This window comes from Coregonus lavaretus, assembly GCF_964263955.1.
Source record: "Coregonus lavaretus genome assembly, chromosome: 27".
NCBI classification, from domain to species: Eukaryota; Metazoa; Chordata; class Actinopteri; order Salmoniformes; family Salmonidae; genus Coregonus; species Coregonus lavaretus.
The window spans coordinates 41,899,622-41,915,914 of record NC_140014.1 but is presented as its reverse complement, the minus strand read 5'-3'; positions in this window follow the sequence as shown (position 1 = coordinate 41,915,914).

Genomic DNA, 16,293 nt, shown 5'->3' with positions numbered 1-16,293 from the left:
AACTGCGACGCCATTTTATAAAAGGGTACCCCCACCCCTTTTTTATTTTTCATATTGCGAAACTCCTAGCATACCAAATGCCTCAGTAGCGAAATGTGTTAATTTTTTTTGCATTGGCCTATTTATTTCTGCAACACACTGATTTATACTTTTTACAGATGTAGGATCTTAAATTTGTGCCAGTTTGCCGCAACAGGAAATGTGGAATATAATTAATGGACATTTTTGTAGGGGTTGATACATTTTTCGTAAGGGAAAATCAAGTCTGAAATTTCAAATTGGTATTTACAAACTTCAGAAGTCTTTTTAAACCTCATACGCCAAAAGTTAAAATGTTTCCTGCATTGCGGGAACGTGCTCCTGCAACAGGGTGATCAAATTAAGATCCTACATCAGTATGACTTTTTACTGCTCTCTGCTGCACATATCAGCCAACCAGGCTGAATATTGATGATGTAGGCTAAATCAACCCGGACTCAGGGTAAGACGTAACATAGTAAATGTAAATATTTATTTCTCAATTTAGTATAATATGGTACGTTTCGTATTGTATGTATTAATTTGTGGGTGCCCATCCATTTCGTATGATATGTTACGAATTCAAATTTGTTGTGGCTAACATTAGCTACGCTAAGGGATAAAGTTAAGGTTTAGAGTATTGGTTAGCTACCATGCTAAGTAGTTGCAAAGTAGCTAAGCGACTTAGTCATGTGCGCATACATTTTTTTACGTGTGGGTAGTCCCGGGGATCGAACCCACTACCCTGGCGTTACAGGCGCCATGCTCTACCACTTGAGCTACAGAGGACCACAAGTTACAAAGTTTATAATGAGCTAAAATGCTAAAGTTGTCCGTAATGAGATTCGAACACACAACCTTTTGGTTGCTAGCCATTCGCATTTCTGCCTTAAGTAACCATACTAATAACATAGCACACAGGCCACAATCAACAGCCTCATCAAGAAGAAGATGTCGCGCTGCATGAGGCAAATGGTGGTCACAGAAAACGATTCGTGCTTAATTCGGCTAAACCCAGGCATCCGTAACAACTGGAGAGAAAAAGGGAAGAGAGGAAGTTAACTACTGTCTAAAAAAGGAACAGGAAAGGGCAGGTGGTGCACCCTGAGCCCGTAAATCTCCAGCAGGCTGGGGACACGGTACTTATGGAGCTCTCCTCTAGTACAGAACACAAACATCCTCCACTTCCTGGTTCTGCAGCTCACCTGGAGGGAAAAAAAGAAGAAAGAATGTTCTGTATGTCCCTAATAGCACCCTATTCCCTATATAGTGCATTACTTTTGACCAGGGCCCATTGGGAAAAGGGTGCCATTTGGGATGTACACATAATGTCAAAAAGCTGCTTCAGAACAATTCCACAGTTTCAAAAATGAAGCTAAATAGGCTAAATCTTTTGACTACATTATTACAATCACATAGGCCTAGACAGCACCGAAAAAATAGTATTTTCCTCTCTACTGGAACTATGAAAGCGATTGGCCCACCCCACAATGATAAAGGTGTTACAGTCATTCCACAAGCCATCCAGTCTCATCATAGCCTCTCAGGGGAATTAGCCTACTATCATTAGACTATTATGAGACTTTATTCACAGAAATAGGTCAACCTAACAACAGCTCTCTACATTTCTTCTGACATCTTTGAATTTGCATTCTGGCAAAGGACATACTCCAAGAAACTGGGAGCACTCCGCTATGGACAAGGGCAATCTGTAAGGCAGAAAGGTGGATCAATGTTAAGATACATAGATAACCTACTCGATCAGTGTGTGTGAGAGACCAGGCCAGTGACCTTTTGCAACCCTTTGACTTGGCTGTATGAGATACATTTTTAATTGGTGGCACTGGTGTGAGCTGCACATTCTACCTGGTCACCTCAGTCAAAACGTCCTATGTTTTTGGCGGTTAAAACCAAGAATTTGTTAAACAGTAAAGTGCATTATCCTCATGACTCCTGCAATACAAGTGTCTGCTCTGCCACTGCCTGTTTCGCTGGGTCCGGCTGCTGTAATGAGCAAGCCTCTCACACCGGCCATGTACCCTATACAAGCGGCACTCGCCTAGGCACGTCCTCATGTGGGTGCTAACAAGCAAGCTAGCTAGCTAGGTAGTGCTAACAAGCAAGCTAGCTAGCTAGGTAGTGCTAACAAGCAAGCTAGCTAGCTAGGTGGTGCTAACAAGCAAGCAAGCTAGCTAGCTAGGTGGTGCTAACAAGCAAGCTAGCTAGCTAGGTGGTGCTAACAAGCAAGCTAGCTAGCTAGGTGGTGCTAACAAGCAAGCTAGCTAGCTAGGTGGCGCTAACAAGCAAGCTAGCTAGCTAGGTGGTGCTAACAAGCAAGCTAGCTAGCTAGGTGGTACTAACAAGCAAGCTAGCTAGCTAGGTAGTGCTAACAAGCAAGCTGGCTAGCTAGGTAGTGCTAACAAGCAAGCTAGCTAGCTAGGTAGTGCTAACAAGCAAGCTAGCTATCAACAGCCATTGGTCAGCCAATCAAAGCTATGGTGAGCTTCGATTGGTCACTCGCGTCGCGATGTCTTTGAATAAATGTGAGCTTTTCCCAACTTTAGTCAGTTCGGCTACCTCGCCCATGCTGTAAACATGTGCTTAACAAGTCACATAATAAGTTGCATGGACTCACTGTGTACAATAATAGTGTTTAACATGATTTTTGAATGACTACCTCATCTCTGTACCCAACACATACAATTATCTGTAAGGTCCCTCAGTCGAGCAGTGAATTCCAAACACAGATTCAACTACAAAGACCAGGGAGGTTTTCCAATGCCTCACAAAGAAGGGCACCTATTGGTAAACAGTTGTTTTTTTTTAAAGCAGACATTGAATATCCCTTTGAGCATGGTGAAGTTATTAATTACACGTTTGGATGTTGTATCAATACACCCAGTCACTACAAAGATACAGACTGAGTTTTTCAGGATAAAAAATAAAAGAAATGGAATGGAGCTAAGCACAGGCAAAATCCTAGAGGAAAACCTGGTTCATTCTGCTTTCCACCAGACACTGGGCAAGGAATTCACCTTTCAGCAGGACAATAACCTAAAACACAAGGCCAATTCTACACTGGAGTTGCTTACCAAGAAGACAGTGAATGATCCTGAGTGACCGAGTTACAGTTTTGATTTAAATCTACTTGAAAATCTATGGCAAAGCCTGAAAATGGTTTTCTAGCAATGATCAACAACCAACGTCACAGAGCTTGACATTTTTTATAAAGAATAATGGGCAAATGTTGCACAATCCAGGTGTGGAAAGATCTTAGAGACTTACCCAGAAAGACTCAGCTGTAATTGCTGCAAAAGGTGATTCTACATTTACATTACATTTTAGTCATTTAGCAGACGCTCTTATCCAGAGCGACTTACAGTTAGTGAATACATATTTTTTTATACTGGCCCCCCGTGGGAATCGAACCCACAACCCTGGCGTTGCAAACGCCATGCTCTATCAACTGAGCTACATCCCTGCCGGCCATTCCCTCCCCTACCCTGGTCGAAATGTGCGCCGCCCATGAGTCTCCCGGTCGCGGCCGGCTGCGACAGAGCCTGGATTCGAACCAGGATCTCTAGTGGCACAGTTAGCACTGCGATGCAGTGCCTTAGACCACTGCGCCACTCAGGAGACTACAAAGTATTGACTCAGGGGTGTGAATACTTATGTAAATTATATATGTTACTCTACTGCCACAGAGCTCTGACATCATGTATAGAATGTTACTGTACTGCCACTGAGCTCTGATATCATGTATAGCATGTTACTGTACTGCCACTGATCTCTGACATCATGTATAGCATGTTACTGTACTGCCACTGATCTCTGACATCATGTATAGCATGTTACTGTACTGCCACAGAGCTCTGACATCATGTATAGCATGTTACTGTACTGCCACAGAGCTCTGACGTCATGTATAGCATGTTACTGTACTGCCACAGAGCTCTGACGTCATGTATAGCATGTTACTGTACTGCCACATAGCTCTGACATCATGTATAGCATGTTACTGTACTGCCACTGAGCTCTGACGTCATGTATAGCATGTTACTGTACTGCCACAGAGCTCTGACATCATGTATAGCATGTTACTGTACTGCCACATAGCTCTGACATCATGTATAGCATGTTACTGTACAGCCACTGATCTCTGACGTCATGTATAGCATGTTACTGTACTGCCACTGATCTCTGATATCATGTATAGCATGTTACTGTACTGCCATTGACCTCTGACATCATGTATAGCATGTTACTGTACAGCCACTACGTTACAATGTAGGTGCTTATCAGTGTCCAAATCTGCAATTTTCAACCCATATATATGGTTACAAGAGTAAAGGGCTACCCATTAGCTAGCTACTGTAATGACGGAACAAGTGCTGTTTCAAGTTCGGGGCAATTGAGATCTCCTGTAAGCGCTCTCCTATCTGTGTTAAAAGGGGCAATCTGCAGTTGCTACGTCAATTTTTGGACGTATAATTTAATGATATGTACCCATTGATTCTTGAAGAATATAACTTATAAATGCACCATGAGCTTAGTTCAATTGTGGTACCCCGTCAGAACCCCAAATATAAACTTGTTTTACTCCAATGTTTGTAAACAAAGTAAATGTAAACAAACAATCTATAGCCTCAAAACATGGTTCAAACTATCATTTTGATATCCTGGATGGTCATCCCATAGCTCTGTTCCGTCTATGAATTTGAGAGTGGTTACATTTCTCCAGCCCCATGGGGATGACGCTTTGTTATTGTTTCAACTGCTGATTGCTGCTTTAAAAAGGGAGAACTGTGTTTGAGAGAACCTTAACATCCTCACCCCCCCTGTAATTAAAAATGGTCACGTCATCTGCATACGCAGACAGTGCTATCGTGGGACCCTTCATAACCCCTGGCACAGAGAAACCACAGTCACCCCTAAGCCTGAAGAAAACAAAATTGTCACCCCAGCACTGAAATTAGTACCATGACTGAGTATATGCTGCCCCCTCCCACCACATACCCCAGTCAACCTCATTAGCCTCATCACTATGTATCTCCTGTAGAAAAACTACAATAAGCCTTGTGTTTTATTACTTCTAATACCCAAGCCCTCTTATTCCAGTCCCTTCCCCCATTAATATTGAGAGAACCTAGCCTTAGTACCTCCATATAGAAAAGAGAAAGGAAAAACTGAAGAAACCACAGAGAAACCAGACAAAGAGAAAAAAAAAGCACACTATGAGGCATGATAATCATCATTGTTTTAATTTTCTCTTAACCTTACCACGTTTCCCACTACCTTTTGCTGCCATGACAGCAGTAACACATTTCCTCAAGCGGAAACGCTTCTTCACACTCAACTGGTCTAACCCCACCGTCATCTGTAACACCACAGCTGACCTCACAAACTTATCAACATCAAAAAAAAAAATATGCCAATTTAACATATTTCCCAAAAGTCTGGCCCAGGAACCCATTTACCTCAGCTAGATTGTAAATTGAGTCATCGCTAGCTGCTATCATATCAACAGGGATATCAGAAATGTCAATTTCCTTCACCTGATCCTCCTCAACTGAAGCCATAGACCCCTGACTCCCCTCTGCCACATCCCTCTCAACACTCCCCACTTGCACCCCATCACTCGTACCGGGCATCTCCTCCACTACCTGGGAGACTAGCCCCACCTGAATACCCTCCTGTACCCCATCACTCGTACTGGCTCCCCAGATCCATCCTTACCTCCTACAACAATATTTTTCTGCTGCACATCAGACGCTATGTTCCTCTCTGGTACAAGCTGCAACTCAGTACCCTCAACACAAACAACTTGTTCCTCAGCAACAGGTGCTTGTGGCTGCTCTACCACTGTCAGCCCACCTCTTCCTACATCAGTGGGCCCAGGCGTTACGAGGACCACCTGCGTCCCGCCCTCCGCCTTCTCCCTTTTCCCTTTTCGGGCAAGCATGTCGCTTATGGCCAACATCCCCACACTCAAAGCACCGTTGACTACCCGTACTATCATAAGCCATATACAGTCTGTTGTCATACTTGACTTTAAACGATAACTCCAAAGTCTGCTCCGGTGAGTCCATAAACATAAACACCTGTCGCCGAAACGACATAACCTGTTTCAGAGCCAGGTGTTTGCAACTCAGCGGGACGATTTTAATTGAACTTGAAAACTTCCCAAACCGCAATAACTCGCGCTCCAATAGCTCACTGGAAATAAACAGCGGTACATTCGAGATCCTAACCCTGGTTGACGGAGAAAAAAGCGGCGTAACTTGAATAAACATTCCTTTAAGAAGTACGCCATGCTCAACTATCCGATCGACAAGACGCTCTTCTTTAAGAAAAACCACCACCGCTTTATTCATCCGCGACGCATAAGCAACAATTTTCATATCCTACCTTCTCTCCTACCGCGACCAGAAACTCCTCCACAGTGACAGTAGCTTCAGTAACACACCTGAAGCCGTGCCGAAGTGACCGGGACGGCGTCCCCATGTGGGTCGCCACCCCCACCAAAACCTGGGCAATTCCAACAAGAAATACAATATACCTCATTCTACCACTAAAAGAAAACACAGGCAATCAAACTCCAGACACCACTCACACTATTCCCAGCATACACCAAACACTTCCAGCATGCAGAGAGAGAGAAGAGAGACAGACAAAGGGAGAGAGAGAGGGGGGAGAGAGGGAGAGAGTGGGAGAGGGAGATAGAGGGGGGAGGGAGACAGAGAGAGAGATTCAGAGAGAAAATAGAGAAATGTTTATTGATCTCCAGTTAAATAAAGGAGAGAGCGTCTGTGTTGCCAGGTACTTGAAAAGGTGCAGACCCCAGCCTTCCATCGGCTATAGGCGGAGGCTATAGGAAGAGCATGCTCGAAGAAGCACAGGGCAAAGTTATATTTCTAAGAAATGTACTTCCTTCACGAGTTGTTGCGCTGCTGGGATGGTGTAAAACTAGGCCAAGAGTGTGCAAAGCAGTCATCAAGGCAAATGGTGGCTACTTTGAAGAATCTCAAATATAACTTTTTTTGGTTACTACATGATTCCATATGTGTTATTTCATAGTTTTGATGTCTTCACTATTATTCTACAATGTAGAAAATAGTAAAAAATAAAGAAAAACCATTGAATGAGTAGGTGTGTCCAAACTTTTGACTGCTACTGTATATGTATGGACCTGATTATATAAAGCAATCTATAACCCCCGCTTTAGTCCGCAATGCTTTATGCTAGAAGCAAGCTGTAAAATGCCGGGGAAAGACGTGACACCGATGCATATGGGATATCTTTGGTTTGTCTCTATGACGTTCAGAGGCTGCGCTACAACCTTCTATAGCCGAGGAGACAGAAAATGTACTTTGCTTGGGAAGTAATGTGTGATTGTCACTATCAATTGACATTCAACATTTCGATAGGCTATTAAACAACTTACTAACTATAAAATCAGTCAAGCGCAAGCCAGGTAGCCTAAGAAAGAACGAAAATGAATTATATTGAACAAAAATATAAAACACAACACGCAACAATTTCAAAGATTTTACTGAGCAACAGTTCATATAAGGAAATCAGTCAATTGAAATAAATAAATTAGGCCCTAATCTTTGGATTTCACATGACTGGGAATACAGAAATGCATCTGTTGGTCACAGATACCTTTAAAAAAAGGTAGGGGCGTGGATCAGAAAACCAGTCAGTATCTGGTGTGACCACCATTTGCCTCATGAAGCGTGACATCTCCTTCGCGTAAAGTTTATCAGGCTGTTGATTGTGGAATGTTGTCCCACTCCTCTTACATTTACATTTTAGTCATTTAGCAGACGCTCTTATCCAGAGCGACTTACAGTTAGTGAGTGCATACATGAATGTTTTTTTTTTTTTTCATACTGGCCCCGCATGGGAATCGAACCCACAACCCTGGCGTTGCAAACGCCATGCTCTACCAACTGAGCTACATCCCTGCCGGCCATTCCCTCCCCTACCCTGGACAATGCTGGGCCAATTGTGCGCCGCCCCATGGGTCTCCCGGTCGCGGCCGGCTATGACAGAGCCTGGATACGAACCAGGATCTCTAGTGGCACAGTTAGCACTGTGATGCAGTGCCTTAGACCACTGCGCCACTCGGGAGGTCTATATGGCTGTGTGAAGTTGCTGGATATGAAACATGCTGTCGTACACGTCCATCCAGAGCATCCCAAACATGCTCAATGGGTGACGTCTGGTGAGTATGCAGGCCATGGAAAAACTCAGACATTTTCAGCTTCCAGGAATTGTGTACAGATCCTTGCGACACCAGGGCCTTGCATTATCATGCTGAAACATGAGGTGATGGCGGCGGATGAATGGCACGACAATGGGCCCCAGGATCTCGTCACGGTATCTCTGTGCATTCAAATTCCCATAGATAAAATGCAATTGTGTTCATTGTCCGCCTCTTATGCCTGCCCATACCATAACCCCACCACCACCAGGGGGCAATCTGTTCACAACGTTGACATCAGCGAACCGCTCGCCCACACCACGCCATACACGTGGTCTGTGGTTGTGAGGCCGGTTGGACGTACTGCCAAATTCTCTAAAACGACGTTGAAGGTGGCTTATGGTAGAGAAATTAACATTAAGTTCTCTGGCAACAGCTCTGGTGGACATTCTTGCAGTCAGCATGCCAATTCCATGCTCCCTCAAAACTTGAGACATCTGTGGCATTGTGTTGTGTGACAAAACTGCACATTTTTACAGTGGACTTTTATTGTCCCCAGCACAAGGTGCACCTGTGTAATGATCATGCTGTTTAATCAGCTTCTTGATATGCCACACCTGTTAGGTGGATGGATTATCTTGGCAAAGGAGAAATGCTCACTAACAGGGATGTAACTGTAACCGGTGTGAAATGGCTAGCTAGTTAGCGGTGCGCGCTAGTTGCATTTCAATCGGTGACGTCACTCCCTCTGAGACCTTGAAGTAGTTGTTTCCCGCGGCTTTGCAAGGGCCGCGGCTTTTGTGGAGCGACGGGTAACGGTGCTTCGAGGGTGACTGTTGTCGATGTGTGCAGAGGGTCCCTGGTTCGAGCCCAGGTTGGGGCGAGGAGAGGGACGGAAGCAACACTGTTACATCACCAAATTTGTGCACAAATTGAGAGAAATACGTTATTTGTGTGTATGGAACATTTCTGGGATCTTTATTTCAGCTCATGAAACATGGGACCAACACTTTACATGTTGCGTTTATATTTTTGTTCAGTTTAAAATGTGAAGCATTTCTGACATGCTACAGCCTGTCAGGAGCGCTCAGCACTTCAACAACATGCCTATAAAAGTCACATTTAGGCTGTATAAAACCACACTACAGGCTGATCCAACTTTGATGTAATGTCCTTAAAACAAGTCAAAATGAGGCTCAGTAGTGTGTGTGGCCTCCACGTGCCTGTATGACCTCCCTACAACGCCTGGGCATGCTCCTGATGAGGTGGCGGATGGTCTCCTGAGGGATCTCCTCCCAGACCTGGACTAAAGCATCCGCCAACTCCTGGACAGTCTGTGGTGCAACGTGGCGTTGGTGGATGGAGCGAGACATGATGTCCCAGATGTGCTCAATTGGATTCAGGTCTGGGGAACGGGCGGGCCAGTCCATAGCATCAATGCCTTCCTCTTGCAGGAACTGCTGACACAATCCAGCCACATGAGGTCTAGCATTGTCTTGCATTAGGAGGAACCCAGGGCCAACCGCACCAGCATATGGTCTCACAAGGGGTCTGAGGATCTCATCTCGGTACCTAATGGCAGTCAGGCTACCTCTGGCGAGCACATGGAGGGCTGTGCGGCCCCCCAAAGAAATGCCACCCCACACCATGACTGACCCACCGCCAAACCGGTCATGCTGGAGGATGTTGCAGGCAGCAGAATGTTCTCCACGGCGTCTCCAGACTCTGTCACGTCTGTCACGTGCTCAGTGTGAACCTGCTTTCATCTGTGAAGAGCACAGGGCGCCAGTGGCGAATTTGCCAATCTTGGTGTTTTCTGGCAAATGCCAAACGTTCTACACGGTGTTGGGCTGTAAGCACAACCCCCACATGTGGACGTCGGGCCCTCATACCACCCTCATGCAGTCTGTTTCTGACCGTTTGAGCAGACACATGCACATTTGTGGCCTGCTGGAGGTCATTTTGCAGGGCTCTGGCAGTGCTCCTCCTGCTCCTCCTTGCACAAAGGCGGAGGTAGCAGTCCTGCTGCTGGGTTGTTGGCCTCCTCCACATCTCCTGATGTACTGGCCTGTCTCCTGGTATTGCCTCCATGCTCTGGACACTACGCTGACAGACACAGCAAACCTTCTTGCCACAACTCGCATTGATGTGCCATCCTGGATGAGCTGCACTACCTGAGCCACTTGTGTGGGTTGTAGACTCCGTCTCATGCTACCACAAGAGTGAAAGCACCGCCAGCATTCAAAAGTGACCAAAACATCAGCCAGGAAGCATAGGAACTGAGAAGTGGTCTGTGGTCACCACCTGCGGAACCACTCTTTTATTGGGGGTGTCTTGCTAATTGCCTATAATTTCCACCTGTTGTCTATTCCATTTGCACAACAGCATGTGAAATTTATTGTCAATCAGTGTTGCTTCCTAAGTGGACAGTTTGATTTCACAGAAGTGTGATTGACTTGGAGTTACATTGTGTTGTTTAAGTGTTCCCTTTATTTTTTTGAGCAGTGTACCTATTTGTTAGGTTAGGGAAGTGTTTCCCAAACTCGGTCCTGGTGACCCCAAGGGGTACACGTTTAGTTTTTTGCCCTAGCACTGCACAGCTGTTTCAAATAATCAACTCATCATCAAGCTTTGATTATTTGAAATCAGCTTTGTAAGTGCTGCTAGAGCAAAAAATGTAATGTGCACCCCTTGGGGTCCCCACGACTGAGTTTGGGAAACACTGCCTTGACTTGTTTATTCGGACATCAGGGCCCGTGGTCCTCTGTAGCTCAGCTGGTAGAGCACGGCGCTTGTAACGCCAAGGTAGTGGGTTCAATCCCCGGGACCACCCATACACAAAAATGTATGCACGCATGACTAAGTCGCTTTGGATAAAAGCTTCTGCTAAATGGCATATTATTATTATTATTATTATTATTATTATAAAGGGTCTCAGAAGGAGTGCTGATCTAGGACCAGTTTAGCCCTTTAAATCATAACAAGAGGGGGAATTAATGCTGTAGCAGTACTTCTACTCCGAGAAGCTTTATGAACGGCCCAAGATTTATATTACCCATTTTTCTTTGACAGAATTACAACACTACAGTTATATTTTATATTCTTCCCATTTAGAAGTTCATAGTTGTTTGCATAAAAATATATTCATGCCAGCTTCTCTTCCATAGATGCAAGGCATCAGGTGGACTATGCAGCTCCTCCACTCAGAATAGGAGCACGAGGTTAAACCAGCTCTACGACAGAACATATCCTGCCCTTCAGATGGACCTGGAGCCATAGTAAGGAGAAACCCAAACTAGTCAATACAACACCATGGTTGCATCCCAAATGGCACCCTATATAGTGCACTACTTCCGGCCAGGGCCCATAGGGGTCTGGTCAAAAGTAATACACTACATAGAAAATAGGGTGCCATTTGGGACCCTACCATGCTATCATGCTACCACTGTCCGGTGTGGGAAAAGCATTTCGCTACACCCGCAATAACATCTGCTAAACACGTGTATGTGACAAATACAATTTGATTTGATTTGAAATGACTCACCTTTTCACCAGTTAGATGGTTAGTTCCATGCACGTATGTCTGTCCAAAATGGCACCCTTTAACCTGATCTTGGCTCATCTTCAAAATGTTAACGATGAATTTAGTGATACCCGAGCCCTGCCAGTACCCTTGTTATTGTTGAAAAAAAAACAGGCCCTACTCGGCCCTAACCCGATGTATAATGTCGGGGTCAGGTAGCAGAGCTCTAGTCTGAGATACCCAGGCTGCCGTACCCCTCTCCTCGAAGTCCTCGACACCAGGCAGGACCAGCAGGCCTGGAGGGACAGGGTCAGACACCAGGCAGGACCAGCAGGCCTGGAGGGACAGGGTCAGACACCAGGCAGGACCAGCAGGCCTGGAGGGACAGGGTCAGACAGGACCAGTGGGACCCTAGTATGGAAACAGGGTCATCAGCTTGACTAAGGGACCACCTCCTCTCCTCCCCACTAGTGTCTTCAGACCCATCTGGGATGAACCACCACAACAGGTATTTATCCATCTTTATGCAACCCTGGCTGATCAATCAAATGCATGTTGTCGACAAGCTCAATGCTCTGTCGACAACAACAGATCTGTTTGTGCCGTCTTGTCAATTACTAGCCTGGTCCCAGATCTGTTTGTGCGGTCTTGTTGTTGCGATACTATATAGGACTACAGTAGTCTATTACAGATCTCTGCTACAATTGCTGCGTTTACACAGGCAGCCTAATTCTGATCTTTTGCTCAATTATTGGCAAAAGGTCTGATCCGATTGGTTAAAAGATCAGAATTGAGCTGCCTGTGTTAACTCAGCACCACTGTACAAGGGCCCTTACAGAGACTAAGGTCAATACGATAGCTCCTGAAATAAGTAAAACACTTGAAAATCAGATGCGATTTCAGCTCATTCCAGTCACACTGACCAACAGGTCCTGGAAGAAAGACTCTGGACATTCAGGCAGCTAGAGAAATGAAAATCCAGATACTTTCCCAAATGGCACCCTATTCCCTATATAGTGCACTACTTTAGACCAGAGAGCCCGGGCTCTGGTCTAAAGTAGTGCACTATATAGGGAATAGGGTGCCATTCTCTGGTCTAAAAGTAGTGCACTATATAGGGAATAGGGTGCCATTCTCTGGTCTAAAGTAGTGCACTATATAGGGAATAGGGTGCCATTCTCTGGTCTAAAGTAGTGCACTATATAGGGAATAGGGTGCCATTCTCTGGTCTAAAGTAGTGCACTATATAGGGAATAGGGTGCCATTTGGGAGGCATCCACATGAATGTGAAATGAGAAGACAGCAGAATGTGATTAAGACTGGGTGATTTATTAATTCATCAAAGACCATTAATACAAAGCACAGTTAAAAGGCCACACACCATCAAATAAACAAACCAACCCACAGCTGGATCAAGCTGTTACAGCAGTGCCACAGAGGGGCCTTGTTCATCAGGTCACACAGTAGCAAAACCTTTTGCAATGAAAAACGGAAACGAGTTCAGCTAATACCTCTGAGTGTTTTCTTCCGTTTTGCGACTACTGACCACGACCCAGGGTTATTCTGTTGGACTGCCTGGGGGTTTGAATACGACCCAGGGTTATTCTGTTGGACTGCCTGGGGGTTTGAATACGACCCAGGGTTATTCTGTTGGACTGCCTGGGGGTTTGAATACGACCCAGGGTTATTCTGTTGGACTGCCTGGGGGTTTGAATACGACCCAGGGTTATTCTGTTGGACTGCCTGGGGGTTTGAATACGACCCAGGGTTATTCTGTTGGACTGCCTGGGGGTTTGAATACGACCCAGGGTTATTCTGTTGGACTGCCTGGGGGTTTGAATACGACCCAGGGTTATTCTGTTGGACTGCCTGGGGGTTTGAAAGAAAAGTATGCAAATAAAACACCAATAGTACTGACTGACTGAAACCATGGAAACCATATTGAACAGGGGAACAGAACAGTGGCGCTGTGAGCATTGAAGACAGGATGTGACATCACAGATGTCAGAGTTCAGTAAGGCTAGATTCCGTCGCGAAAGGGGTCAGAGGTCAGCAGATGGGCTGCTGGGTGTTCTAAAGGTCAGGTGTTGTAAAGGGGAAGAGGTGTTGTGGTATACTAGTACCCTTTCCACGGTACTGAGCCAAACCAAGCCAAACTGTACTAGGCTGGCGTGGTTACACATCCAGCATCCACCATAGTTGCTTGACGCACATACAGTGGGGGAAAAAAGTATTTAGTCAGCCACCAATTGTGCAAGTTCTCCCACTTAAAAAGATGAGAGGCCTGTAATTTCCATCATAGGTACACGTCAACTATGACAGACAAAATGAGAAAAAATATCCAGAAAATCACATTGTAGGATTTGTAATGAATTTATTTGCAAATTATGGTGGAAAATAAGTATTTGGTCAATAACAAAAGTTTCTCAATACTTTGTTATATACCCTTTGTTGGCAATGACACAGGTCAAACGTTTTCTGTAAGTCTTCACAAGGTTTTCACACACTGTTGCTGGTATTTTGGCCCATTCCTCCATGCAGATCTCCTCTAGAGCAGTGATGTTTTGGGGCTGTCGCTGGGCAACACAGACTTTCAACTCCCTCCAAAGATTTTCTATGGGGTTGAGATCTGGAGACTGGCTAGGCCACTCCAGGACCTTGAAATGCTTCTTACGAAGCCACTCCTTCGTTGCCCGGGCGGTGTGTTTGGGATCATTGTCATGCTGAAAGACCCAGCCACGTTTCATCTTCAATGCCCTTGCTGATGGAAGGAGGTTTTCACTCAAAATCTCACGATACATGGCCCCATTCATTCTTTCCTTTACACGGATCAGTCGTCCTGGTCCCTTTGCAGAAAAACAGCCCCAAAGCATGAAGTTCCCACCCCCATGCTTCACAGTAGGTATGGTGTTCTTTGGATGCAACTTAGCATTCTTTGTCCTCCAAACACGACGAGCTGAGTTTTTACCAAAAAGTTATATTTTGGTTTCATCTGACCATATGACATTCTCCCAATCCTCTTCTGGATCATCCAAATGCACTCTAGCAAACTTCAGACGGGCCTGGACATGTACTGGCTTAAGCAGGGGGACACGTCTGGCACTGCAGGATTTGAGTCCCTGGCGGCGTAGTGTGTTACTGATGGTAGGCTTTGTTACTTTGGTCCCAGCTCTCTGCAGGTCATTCACTAGGTCCCCCCGTGTGGTTCTGGGATTTTTGCTCACCGTTCTTGTGATCATTTTGACCCCACGGGGTGAGACCTTGCGTGGAGCCCCAGATCGAGGGAGATTATCAGTGGTCTTGTAGGTCTTCCATTTCCTAATAATTGCTCCCACAGTTGATTTCTTCAAACCAAGCTGCTTACCTATTGCAGATTCAGTCTTCCCAGCCTGGTGCAGGTCTACAATTTTGTTTCTGGTGTCCTTTGACAGCTCTTTGGTCTTGGCCATAGTGGAGTTTGGAGTGTGACTGTTTGAGGTTGTGGACAGGTGTCTTTTATACTGATAACAAGTTCAAACAGGTGCCATTAATACAGGTAACGAGTGGAGGACAGAGGAGCCTCTTAAAGAAGAAGTTACAGGTCTGTGAAAGCCAGAAATCTTGCTTGTTTGTAGGTGACCAAATACTTATTTTCCACCATAATTTGCAAATAAATTCATTAAAAATCCTACAATGTGATTTTCTGGATTTTTTTTTCTCAATTTGTCTGTCATAGTTGACGTGTACCTATGATGAAAATTACAGGCCTCTCTCATCTTTTTAAGTGGGAGAACTTGCACAATTGGTGGCTGACTAAATACTTTTTTCCCCCACTGTACAATAAACATTCGGGTCGGCCCTGTAGTGTGAATCAGGCATAGTGTGTGTCTGTCAGGGTTGGGGTCAGGTATAGAGGGTGTGTCTGTCAGGGTCAGGTATAGAGGGTGTGTCTGTCAGGTTTGGGGTCAGGTATAGAGGGTGTGTCTGTCAGGGTTGGGGTCAGGTATAGAGGGTGTGTCTGTCAGGGTCAGGTATAGAGGGTGTGTCTGTCAGGGTTGGGGTCAGGTATAGAGGGTGTGTCTGTCAGGTTTGGGGTCAGGTATAGAGGGTGTGCATCTGTATTCCTGATCCATGAAGAACGTGAGTTTAACAGCAGCGTAGGATCGTTGCTAGGGTTGCATATTTCCGGTATCTTTCCCCCAAATACCCCAGTTTTCCAGAAATCTCAGTTAGAACATTTCTGGAATCTGGCAGAATTAAGCAAGGAATCCTCCGACCAGGACTTCTGGATAACCAGAGAATTCGGGGGAAATTACCGGAATTTTGCACCCCTACATAGGACCGTTGCCATTACATAGCATGGTATTAAACAGACAAGACCCATCTTCACCGACCCCTCTAACAGTACAGCCTAAAGTGCACAAAGTGTGTTCTGTTCGCATTCAGATAAATGGTAAATTCAATCTTCAACTAAAGCTCATCAAGTAACACAGTATCCACTCAGTGGCCAGTTTATTAGGTACACCCATCTAGTACGGGTCGGACCCCCCCTGTAGCCATGAAG